We start from the raw sequence: 12,304 nt of genomic DNA on the forward strand, positions 1-12,304 counted from the left end.
CTGGTCAACATATCACCCACATCAGCATTGGAGGATAAGACTCCACAAGAGGTATGGACTGGTAAGAAACCCTCTCTTTCACATCTGAGGGTATTTGGATGTGATGCATATGTACATGTTCCAAAGGAGAAAAGAACCAAGTTGGATAGTAAATCTGAAAAGTGCATCTTTATTGGGTATAAGGATGGTTTAAAGGGTTATAAACTTTGGAACCTAGTAACAAGGAAGGTTGTGTATAGCCGAGATGTGGTGTTCAGAGAGGGGAAAGATGTTATTAAACATGAAGTCCAACCAAAGGAACTTGACAAGATAGAGTTTTAGCTTAAGGAGGAAGAATCAGACTCTAAAGCAGAGGAGGAATCAAAAGATCAAGAGCCACAAAATCCAGGTGTGAAATGATGAGTTCGAGAAAGAAGGCAACCAGAAAGGTATAGTCCATCTTCTTTTTGTTCAAATTTTTCTTTATCTCTTACTAATGATGATCCCAAAACTATGAAGGAAGCAGTAGATTCAAAGGACGAAAAACTCTGGAAAGAGGCCATGGTTACACAAAAATGAGGCTTGGGATCTGGTAGAGCTGCCGGCTAGAAGGAAACCCATTGGCAGAAAATGGGTGTTCAAAAAGAAGACAAATTCTGAAGGAAAGGTGGAGAAATACAAATCTCGGTTGGTAGCAAAAGGTTATTCCCAAGTGTCGGAAATTGATTTTGGTGATATTTTTTCTCCTATTGCCAAGGTAGCTTCTATTAGATTACTTTTATCTGTTGTTGTTGCTTTTGATTTTGAGGTAGAACAGATGGATGTGAAGACAACATTTCTTCACGGGGATCTGGAAGAGGAGATCTACATGAAGCAACTTGAAGGTTTTGTGGTGAAGGGTAAGAAAGAAGTGGTATGAAAATTAAATAAGTCTTTGTATGGGTTAAAACAGTCACCAAGGTTGTGGTATCAGAAATTTGATACATTTATATGGGGACTTGGCTTCACTAGAAGAAAAGAAGATAACTATGTGTATTTTAAATTAATTGGAAACCGTGTTATTTATCTGGTCTTGTATGTGGATGATATGTTGCTGGTTGGAAATGACAAAGAAATTATCTAGGATTTGAAGACCCAATTGTCCTTCAAATTCAACATGAAATATCTTGCTGCTGCAAACTATATTTTGGGCATGGAAATTAAAAGAGACTGGGGAAAGAGGAAGCTCTGGTTAAACCAGAGGAAGTATGTCAAGGAAATACTGTAGAGGTTTAATATTCAGGATAGTAAACCAGTGAAGGTTCCTATTCCTGTAGGTGTGAGGTTATCTATTTACAGTGTCCCAAGACACAAGAAGAGGAAGAGGACATGTCTCATGTTCCATATGCAAGTGTAGTCGGTAGCTTGATGTATGCAATGGTCTGTACTAGACCAAAAATTGCACATGTAGTGGGAGTATTGAGTAGGTTTATGTCAAAACCAGGGAAGGAGCACTGGACAACAGTGAAGTGGGTTTTTAGGTATTTGCGTGGAACTAGTGATTATGGTTTGTGCTACCAAGGAAGACCAGGATTGGACAAAGTGTTGGCTATTCATGGCTTTGTTTATGCAGTGGGCTGGAGATCTGGATCAGAGAAGATCTACAAGTGGGTATGTGTTTAACCTATTTGGAGGTGTAGTCAGTTGGATGAGTAAGAAACAATCTGTAGTGACACTATCAACTACAAAGGCAGAATACATGGCAACCACTAATGCAAGCAAGGAAGTAGTTTGGTTGCAGAGATTGTGTTCAAGTATGGGGTTAGTACAAGGAGCTATAAGAATAGACTGTGATAGCCAAAGTGTAATTTTCTTGGCAAAGAACCCTGCATATCATTTAAAGACAAAGAACATTGATGTTCAGTATCACTTTGTGAGGGATATGATAGAATACAAAAAGGTGTTCCTAGTAAAGGTGGACACTTTGAAGAATACTGCAAATGCATTGACAAAATATGTGATCTCTGAGAAATTATCTTGGTGTAGAGAAACAATGGGCGTTGCAGGGCTGGATAAATGACTAAGCTCTCTTGTGGCCCCCTGTGGAAAGAAAACAACATGTGGGAGAATTTTGGGTTGTGTTATATTCTTTCCACGACTAGCCCATGTAGTTAAATGGGGGGTTAGAAGGGAGGGGGAGGGGGTGGGGGGGGGGGGAGTGGCAAGCCCCCCACTTCATTGTGTCGATTTTGTAGTGGGGGGGTCATAGGGCGTTTGAGGGGTGCAGGTAACCCCCCTCTATGGGGTCGGGGCAGCACCCCGAAAAATTTTGTTTTTGGACCCAATATTAGGTTGGGCGGCCCTACCTATGGTTATGTGCATGGTCTTCGTACATGGTTTTGGACGCGATGGTTTTCGGTCCATGGTTTTGGATGTGATGGTTTTCAGTCCATGGTATTGGATGCTTTGGGATGTATAAATATGTATTGTAACATTGAAAGGAACATAATGGAAAATCAAGTTGGTAGTCCTGGTTTTGGGATCTAGGGGAAAATATCTATGTATATGTGTTTTATGTGTTATGCTCTTGCATTGTTTATTTTCTGTGTTTTAGAATTCGTATGCAGGTAATTTCTGTACGGGGTTAAAACCCACACACCCATGGAATTGACCCATAATATTGTAAGTGACATCCACCCATGGTATTTATCCACCCAAGTTATTGTAAGTGACATCCACCCATGGTATTCATTCACCCATGGTATTTTCCAATGGTATTATGACATCCACGCATGGTATTCATTCACCCATGGAATTGACCTGTGGTATTGTAACTAAAAAATACTGTAAGTAACAAGTTGCATTTTGTAAAAGGATAATTGCTCCACCATAATGTAGCTTTTACAGTTATTCTCTGTTTTAATAAAAAAAATTCTTTTTGGTTTTGTTTATTGGGAATTCTCCTTTTTTTATTTTGGCATTGCAAATTTTCAGATCTTGGGGGCCTCTCCCCCAAAATCCATTTTAATCTTTTAGATCTTGGGGGCCTCCCCACAAGATCTGGATTAGTGGTATTATAGTAGGTTATGATTCCATGGAAATGAGTGTTTCATGCATATTTAAGGTACAAATTTTTGCAGCCATATTAAAAAAAGTTCAAGCACGCACTTTGACCTCCACAGAGCACATTCTTGGGCCAAGCAGGACAAATTTTTCTCTTTTTCATTTTTTTGCAGGAATTGCTTTTTTGAGCACAAGTTTTCAGATCAGATCTGAAACATTTTGTGCAATATTAAAAAAAAGAAATAACACATCTGGATTCCTTGAGAAAATATACCAAAATAAATAAAAAAAATCGGCCGAATCGGACTCTAGATGAGGGAGATATTGCTGATTTAAAATTAGCTATGTTGTAGAATTGTTTTCTGATGAAAATTGGTGGACGATGACTCTCCTATCATTTTTTGAAGCTTTTGTGTAGAATTTCAGAAAAACGACTGTATATCTAATCTCCTATTGAAAAATCACCCAATTTAAAAAACAAAATGGGTCGAATTGGAGTTTGGATGTGGGAGATATCGCTGATTTAAAATCAACTATTTTTTCAGAACTTTTGTGACAACGGAAAAATTGCAGTGCAAATATGAGATTCTAGAGTGTTCAGATAAGGATATCCAACACATGGGAAGATGAAAAATGGTCATTCTGCTTCCAAAAACATGTTATAATAAATATTCTTGGTTATATTGACTGAGTTATGTCCATTTTAATTCTAGAGCAGCATTTAGAGCTGGTTCCCATTGGAGACATGTCCTCCCACCTCGCTTTAGTAGGTAGCTACTTCAAAGTCATCAGTTTCAACATAGCAACATTCATCTTGGGTTATTTGGAGACATGCCCTCCCACCTCAGGCTATGTAGGCACCTGCTACTTCATCAACAACCAACATCATGGTTATGGCTCAACCACACAAAATCCTTGTCATCGAAGTCCATTTGCTAGGCTACATACTGTTAGTATCACAGTTGGTCACAAGAATTACAGGGTATCTCTATCCTTGGATCTTCTTTTGTCATGGTTATGGGTCATCCACAAACCCACACTTCATCGAATTCGATTTGCTAGGCCGCACACTGTTAGCATCACAGTTGGTCACAAGCATTACAAGGTATCTCTATCCCGGGATCTTTGTTCATCATGGTTATGGGTCATCCACAAACCCACACTTCATTGAATTTCATTTGCTAGGCCGCAAACTGTCAATATCACAATTGGTCACAAGCATTACAGGGTATCTCTATCCTCGGATCTTCGTTCATCATGGTTATGGGTTAACCAGATAAAATCCTTCTTTTCAGTGGCTCTTCATATTCAACAGAGGCTTCGGAGGAGGGAACTTCATGCAATGGGAACCATTGCTTCTTAACGAGGAAGGAATGATTCGAATGGAAAATTGCATTAATCCATGGTATTCATCCACCCATGGAATTTACCCATGGTATTGTAAGTGGAATCCACACATGGTATTTATCTGCCCAAGGTATTGTAAGTGACATCCACCCATGGTATTCATTCACCCATGGAATTTGCCCATGGTATTGTGACATCCACCCATGGTATTCATTCACCCATGGAATTGACCCGTGGTATTGTAACTGAAAAATACTATAAGTAACAAGTCGCATTTTGTAAAATGACATTTGGTTAGCCACAATGTATCTTTCACAATTATTCTTTGTTTTAATAAAAAATTCTTTGTGGTTTTGTTTATTGGGCATTCTCCTCTTTTTCTTCTGGCATTGCAATTTTTCAGATCTTGGTGGCCTCTCCCCCAAAATCCATTTCAATCTTTTAGATATTGGGGGCCTCCCCCAAGATCTGGATCATTCTTTATGGTAGTTCATCTTCACTTGTTCCTGCTCCTCCTCCACAACAACAGATTGTGAAATGCCAACATTGTGACAAAGTTGGCCATGTGAAATATCATTGTTTTGATCTTCACCCATGTAAGAATTGTGTTCAACACACTCATTCTTCAAAAATATACTTTAAAAACATACTTCAAAAACAAGCCTCATGCAAGAACAAAGATTCACCTTGGATGGATTGCTTCTTGACAATGGGCTTCAACAACCAAGAAGATACTTCACTCATGCAACATAATTTGTTCACGAGTACTAAAAAGTATTGTAGTTGATTTTCCTTTATCTTCTCATCTTGTATCTAACATGGGGGGGGAATGATGGTCATATAAAAGTTTCAAATCCACATCAAGTGAGTCTGAGCCATGAATTGAACCTACTGCCTAAGCCTACAACCAAAGAAAACCATACCCATATTCAAAGTTGTAGGCAGAGACACAAAATCCCCTAAGCATGCCTTTGGTTGGTGGCCTTCCTTAAACCATCGCAGGTTATAAACCTCCCTTTTTCCAGGTCAAAGGTCTCCTTCTTCAAAGCATTAAGAAGCAGTTCCTCTAGGAGAAAACTTCAAATTCTTGCTAGATTTGGACGAGTTCTATGACTCGCACTAAGAGTTCCCTTGGTTGGTGGCCTTCCTTAAAACACCACAGGTTGAAGACCTCCCTTTTTTAGGTTGAAGGTATTCCTCTTCAAACCATTAAGGATCACTTCCTCTAGTAGAAGACTTCAACTTCTTTCTAGATTTTAAAGAGTTCTAGGAACTTCACTAAGCGTTCCAGTGTTGGTGGTCATCCTTAAACCATTGCAGGCTAAGACCTCAAGTTCTCCCACCTTATACCTTCATTTCAGAGATCTCATTCAACCTATTTTTCTGATGCATTATTGTATTTTGTATTATATCTCTCTTCTTGGACTCGTATATACCTCTTCAGATTAAGGGGGGGGATGTTGAACACCTAATATGCTAAGGGTTATGGTGTGGAAGTTGAACAGTCAAAGGGAGTCCAAGAGACCTTGGAAGATGAATCCAAGAGTCATAGTAATGTATTATAAATGTATATCTTATAGATAAGAAATGTATCTCATGATTATATATAATATCTATTGTCTTCTCGATGTGTGTTAACATTAAGAAAATTTGAGGAAAATAGGAAATTTGCAAAAAAACATAAATTTTCATACCATCATATTAGTAAATGGTGTGAGGACACAAAGTGGTAATTTATTTTATAGGTGGTGACATGTGTTTTGAAAGGGATTAATTTGGGTTGAACAAATCTTATTATTAGTCAATTTCATCCAAGCCTAAATTTAATCTAAGCCATTGGATTCGAAAAATTTATATAACTAGATCTTTGAGAAGTGAGGATCATTATTGATAATTATCTTTAAGCCAAAAAAAATAAATATGTCATTATATCATGATCAACATCCATTGTCAAATACTTTAGTGTGGAGTTAGTGGATTGTCCATTAAGCACCTTTATGTTTGAAACAAATTTGGAGCATTGGAATCATGCTCATTCTCCATGGAGATATCCTTGGTGGTAGAATGAATCCATGGAGTTAAATATACAATCTAGGATCCAAATACTCTAGGAGATAGCAGAAAGGCGTGTATAACATTACATGGAAAAATTGGAAAAATAGAATAAACTTATATAGGATATAACTTCCAACCTAGAAATTAGATTTAAGAGAACGAGTAGCTAATAGAAGGAAACTAAGGAGGGGAATCCACTTTTCAGCCCATAATTTTGAATTGAGAAATATGTTTTCAGAGGAAACCAAAAGAAGGATTTTTGTGGCCTATAAGAGTAGAAAATGAGCATGACAAAAACTACAGTTTCTTTTAAAGTCGATTTCTACTATATATGATAGAACTATTATATGCCATGGCAGAATTAATATGTAGGTATATTAAATAGAATTATGCCGAGGCACATGTATATAATAGTTGGACTCATTCGACCATGTAGGAAATTGCTAAACAATATTACTTTTGGTTAAGTATTTCCGTATGTGAAAGGTACACCTATAGGTAATTATTAGACAAAAAAAGCTGCAAATATTGCATAATGGTACATACATAGGTCTATAGATGTCCATTCAAATGAGTGAAAGTATGATAATGAAAAGCGTAGAGTAACTAGTCATAATACAATATTAATCCCAAAATTAACACATGGCAAGGTATTATCGAGAAGCCTAGTCATAGTGGTCAAAGGATGTGGATGAAAAGTGTTAAGAACAATGATGGGTATGATTTCAAATTCTAATGCAAAGGAAAATGAATTCAAAAAAACAAAATTGTCTAAAGGGAGAGAATGCCTATAGAAACTAAAAGTAATATCTAAGTGCGAATCAAGTCATAATAGAATTATTGAGGATGATTTACTTGTTATGAATAGTTATCACATAAGTAAATAGTAATAATTATCACCTAAAATTTTCTTACATGTTTGTACAGAGGATCACTAGAAAAATTCATTAATTAATTATGACAAAGCTTACCTAAGGAAGTGAATAAACATCCCAGAAGCAATTGATAAAACTTTATAAAATGGGTATTTTTCCATTTGCACAAAATCACAGTTCAATATTTTCATGATCTACTAGACCGTCCCTTTGACAATTGCACAATTCTATAGAAAGTAACATCTCCTTGAAAAATAATGTAGCAAATCAAGTAGATAATATCAATGTAAAAGTATTAAGTTTGAACATGACAATTTTTGGCTCTTGAAATTTTAAGGATGAGTACTTGGACACTCCAAGGATTCCATGATGTTCCTCTCAAGCACAAGAAGTTGAAAGTGGAATTGAGCTCCATTAAATCAACCATTCCTAAAAAATCTTGAATAAATCCTATAAATATTATCCTTGGATGACCATTTTAAACAAATAAGAGTCTAAGTAGTGTTATGCTTCCTAACGTTTGTTAGAGTTCCTTGAAACTCATTCCCACTACCCACTGGAAAGCCTTCACCATTGAAAGAGTTTGTATACTTAATGAGAGGGAGAGAGGGAATCAACCAGAGGATATAACAAGACCTTCCTTTAGATGATTGGAGAAATATCACCTTGCCTAACATTATCCCTCTTAGTGTCTCATATTGCAAGCCATTATTTAAAGAGTTTTGTTTCTGACTATATTTTGTGATTATTATGTGTTTGTTCTCTTATATGCTAATTCATTCATGATTGAGTTCAAAAACTTGTGTTCATATTGTATGTTTGTCATTGACCACTTTTGTAACATCATTTAAGTTGTAACTATCTTCACAACAATTGGAATTTTCCCAACCAATCAAAAAATACCATACAGAATAATGCAAGACTATAATAGGTCATAAGTGTTAATTCTAGATATTGGGAAACAGGAGAATCATTTTATAATTGTTCCTAATCAATTAGAGAAAGTCCTTTTAATTTGAATTTAAATTAAATTTAACTAAGGATGAACACATGGATTGAAAAGATGAAGGATGTGTTATCATGGGATGGGTGCATCATCTCTATTGATAAATACACGAGGGCTTGAGTAGTTGGAAGCCAAGGACTAAAAAGTGTAGAAATTAGGTTTAAGATTTGCAACTTGTAATGAAGTTTCAATAAAAATCACAAGACACAAACCTACACTATTGCTTTGTGGGCATTAATTCACAATTTACAACAAAACACTCAAACATGCAAGAAGAAATAACACACATGAAATAAGTAGTTTTATTTGGGGAAAGAAATCTGCTAAAAACCCCAATTCCTTTTTGCATTAATGAAATGAGTAGAGATGTTTTATAATTGATTTGCTCAACTGAGCTCACCCTACAAGTGAACAACGCATATCTCTGCTCACTGAAGGACTCTGACTCAGACTTACTCAAAATTTTCCTCCGCCTGAGCTCCTATTTCCTTTCCCTATTCCTTGAGGAATTATCCCCTATGGAATTCCTTTAATTGAATTGTGTAATTCGTTAGGCTGGCCATCTAACTAGATGCAACACCTGTACACTCAAGACTAGCCTACAAGTGATGTTACACTTCGTTGGAATCTCCCCTCAACTGGGCAACTCGAATTCTATGCATGCACTAGCTATTTCAGGTTGATTAATCGACTAACTAGATGATCATAGAATCTGAATGAAGTCCCACTTCTTAACTGACCTTCCACTAGTTTCTCCAAAAGTTGGAACTATTTTAATTGAAAACAACATTTGATCACTGACCTTGATCACTACAAATTAGCTGTCACACATGCATAACTGAACTCTAACTCCTCCAACTCGAATTTACTCATAAAATGGGTGACACAAGCCATGTAACACAAGTTAACATCATCCAAGTTGTCTGTTGATGTGGAAATTCATTTTTTCTCAATTTGATGAAGGCAAAATCAAATTGAGAATTTATTGTTGCATTTTTGAACACTCCCTCTCAACAAGAATGAGATTATAGACCACACCTACCCTGCACATATGGAACTTGAACTACACTCTTGAGAAGGCCTTTTCCAAAATATCAACATCTTGTTCCTCTGTCAGAATGTACTGCAACAACATTATCCGCCTCTGCACACAATCCTGTAAATGGTGATACCAGATATCTATATGCTTGGAATGATTGTAAAAAATAGGATTTTTTAGAGAGTTTGATGCAACTCTGATTATCACAGTAGATCACAGTTGGATCCATCATCTAACCAAACAATGCAACAAGCATATTGCTTATCCATATTACCTCACATGTTGCTTGACTAGCAACCATATATTATGCTTGTACTGATCTGAGTGCCATAGAAGTTTTCTTTTGGCTGTACCAAGAAACCGCTATGGACCAAACACTGAAAATTCCACCTAATGTACTTTTTCGGTCTGATGGAATCCCCACCCAATATTCATTTATGAAGCCACACATCTTCACTCCCTCTTTTGATCTGTACCATAGTCCAAACTGGCTAGTGCCTTTGAGGTAGCGTAGAACATGCTTAGGTGCCCTTCAAATAATTTGGTTGGCCTTACCATAACTTAGCTCAACTGGTTGACTACATAGCACATCTTTGGTAGTGTGTTCACAAGATATATTAGTGATCTAACCAACTTCCAGTAAACAGTAGCATCCACTTCCTCACCTGAAGTGGTATTCTCTTTCCTTTAATTGATCGCTATAGGTGTCTCCATGGGTTTTCAAGTGTCCATGTAGAACCTCTGAAGTATCTTGTTGGCATACTTGCGTTGAGAGACAAACAATTCCCCATTACTTTTCCATACTTCTAATCCAAGGAAGTAGTGCATTAGACCCATATCCTTTATTTCAAACTCTCTTGCAAGGTCCTACTTACATGATCTGATTAGCTTCTCATCGCTAGTTAAAGTCAGGTCATAAACATATAAGAAAATGATCAACAATTTACCTTCTACCAAGATATTATAGAGGTTTGCATCCGCTTCACTTTTGATGAATCCCAAATCGGTGAGATAACTATCGATCTTGGTGTACCAAGCATGGGGTGATTTCCTGAGACTGTACAATGCTCACTTGATTTTTCACACATGAGACTCTCGATCAAAAGTCTCAAAGCCTTATGGTTGCTCGATGTACACCTCCTCCTCATTAAATCCACTAAGGAATGTTGTTTTTACATTCATCTATTGGATCTTCCATCCCATCTGTGTAGCAAGAGAAAGAATTGATCTAATGGATAAGTACCTTGATACAAGAGAAAAGGTCTCCTCATAGTCAATACCCTCAACATGAGAGTACCCCTTGGCCATAAATATGGCCTTGTACTTTTCTATTCTTCCATCTACTACATGCTTTACCTTGAAGATCCATATCGAACCCATAAATGATTTATCTACTGGTCTTGGGACCACTTCCCAAACACTATTTTTTATAATGGATTAATATTCCTCCACCATTACATCAACCCATATAGATTTCTCTACTGCTTCCTCAAAATAGGATGTCTCAACCTCTACAAGCTTATCCATTAGAGCCATGTACCTAGTGTACCGATATGGTGACCTTCTCTTCTAGAGATGATTTGAAGGAGCACCCACATTCTCCCTCATATCATGAACAAGTCTCTTAGCTTCCCTGGTCCTTTTCCTGCCTTCTCCAGATGCTTCTGTTTGAGTGGTTGTCTCCACTCTCTGCTCCTCAACTTGTGGTTGCTCCAAAACTTCTTGAGGTTCCTCCTTTGGAGCTAAAAACCCTCTTCTAGTGGGATCTAAAGCTCCCCCTCAAGAGAGCACTACATGTCTTTATATTCATCAAATTTTACATCATTTTGCACAACTGACATTCTGAGGGATGTCAAGTACACATGGTAGTTTTGGGGAGTTTCTGTGTAATCCAAAAATACCCCCAATATTTTTGTCAACTCTAGATTATTCCTTGATTCTTTGGAGACATGGCAGTAAACAGAGCCTCAAAAAATCATCAAGTGAAACACATCCAACTTTCTCCCCGTTGAAGCCTCCTTTGGTGTAATCATGCCAAGAATCTGATGAGGACTCTGGTTCTACAAATAGACTATTGTGTTGCATGCCTTGACCCAAAAATGCAGAGGTAGGCCTTGATGATGCAACATCTCCCTCGTTGCTCCCACATTGCTACTTTTATTCCTCTCAGCCACCCCATTCTATTGCGGGTTGTGGGGTGCTATCAAGTCTCGTCAAATTCATTCTTTTGCACATAAATTTTTAAATTCATTCGACATTTACTCACCTCCATTATTGCTCCTAAGATCCTTCACCTTCTTTCCCATTTATTTCTCAACCAGTTCCTTAAATTATAAGAACTTGGAGAATGTCTCATCCTTCTTCAACATGAAGAATATCCAACACTTTCGTGAGAAGCCATCAATAAAAGTGACAAAATATTTGTGCTTAGCAGGGTAGGCTATCGAGAAAGGTCCATAGACATCATAGTGGATCCTTTCAAGGACTGCATGTGCTTTGCTATCCCAACCATAAAATATGGTTTTTGTGTACTTCCCCAAGTTACATCCCTTTCATACATCCTAATACTCAAGTGCTCCTTTGGGGAGGCCTGTGGTTATCCACTACATGGCCTTAAAATGCTATTATGTAAATGGCCAAGTCTTATATGCCAAATTTCATTGACATCATGAGTCTGCACCTTCTCCACCTTGATGCTCAATGCAACACTATCCTCCACATCTAACTTGTATAGGTTCTTCACACGAACCCCGATCTGCTTCTCCTAACCCATGGCTATGTGTATTAGGAATTCCTTTCCTTTGCGAAAGATCACATCATAACTACTGTCTTCCATAAATGCAACATAGATGATATTTTTATTTAGGCCTGGAATGAACATGTCTTCCTTGAGCCTGAGGACAAAGCCTGACTCACTCTAAAACGTGACTATACCAATCCCAGTCATGCTATACCTTCCAA

The sequence above is a fragment of the Pinus tabuliformis genome, chromosome 2_2 (assembly GCF_031772625.1).
Source record: "Pinus tabuliformis cultivar Carrire ecotype Pingquan chromosome 2_2, CPIR1, whole genome shotgun sequence".
NCBI lineage: Eukaryota > Viridiplantae > Streptophyta > Pinopsida > Pinales > Pinaceae > Pinus > Pinus tabuliformis.